Below are 1,271 nucleotides of genomic sequence, written 5' to 3' on the forward strand. Positions count from 1 at the left end.
GGAAGTCCCTCCATTCCTCCCTCTGCTGCTGCCTCACCCACCTATCAGGGTGAGAAGGACTGGAGAGGAGCAAACACCCCAACCCAGTCCCCCCACCCACACACACATCTGTTGATAATGACAGGTGGGGGAATCCTGGCCTCTTTCCATTTTAAGAGATATTTTTCAATTATTCAATCAATCATCAAGCAGGCTTCCTGAGGCCTGGCACTGTGCTTATTTTCATGGGAAACCAAAGAAGCAGAAGATGCAGATTTGCCCTGAAAGAACTCCCAATGTGTGTTGGAGAGACTAGCTGATTCCCTGCTCGGATTTCTTTCTTTTTTTTTTTTTTTTTTTTTTAGGAGAGCTGAAAAAAACTGCACATGCCACTCAATTCACCCGTTTACAGTATAAAATTCAGTGGTTTTTGGCATAATCAGAGCTGCGCAACCAAAACCACAATCAATTTTCTAACATTTGTATCATCCCAGGAAGAAGCGCTGTGCCCATCACCAATCATTCCCCTAGGAAACCACTCATCTACAGCCTATCTCTATAAATTTGCCTCCTGGACATTTCACACAAATAGCAACCATACCGTGGTTCATCTTTTGTGCCTGGCTTCTTTCAAGTTTCTTTCATGCTTAAGGGTCATCCATCTTTCATTCTCTTTATGGCCAAATAATATTCCATTGCATGGATATACCACATTTTTGTTTATCCATTGGCCCATTGATGAACATTTGGGTTGCTTCCACTTCTTACCTTTCATGATTAATGTTGCTGTAAACATTAAAATATAAGTTCTTGTGTAGCTATATGTTTTTGCTTCTCTTAGGCATATACTTAGAAGAATTTCCAGGTTTTATATAACTCAATATTTAATGTTTTCAGTAACTGCTAGACTATTTGCCAAGGTAGCTGAGCCATTTTACATTCCCACCATCGATGAGTGAAAGTTCCAATCTCTCCACATCTTTGCCAGCATTTATTATCGGTCTTTTTTTAGTGTAGCCATGCTAGTGGGTATCAAGTGGGATCTCATGTGGTTTTGGTCTTTGTTTGCCTGTTTGATAATTATGTTAAGCCTCTTCCCATGCATCCATTGGCCATCTTTATATCTTCTTTGGGGGAGTTGCCTACTCAGATTTATAGCCTGTTATTAAATGGTGTTATTTGCCCACTTGGATTTTAACCCTTTTCCTACGAAACAGATGAATTTTCATTTATGTTAGGAATTTGTAAATATTTCAAACTAGTCAAATCTAGAAATACTCATTTAAAAATTT

Source organism: Marmota flaviventris, chromosome 8 (genome assembly GCF_047511675.1).
Source record: "Marmota flaviventris isolate mMarFla1 chromosome 8, mMarFla1.hap1, whole genome shotgun sequence".
Lineage (NCBI taxonomy): Eukaryota > Metazoa > Chordata > Mammalia > Rodentia > Sciuridae > Marmota > Marmota flaviventris.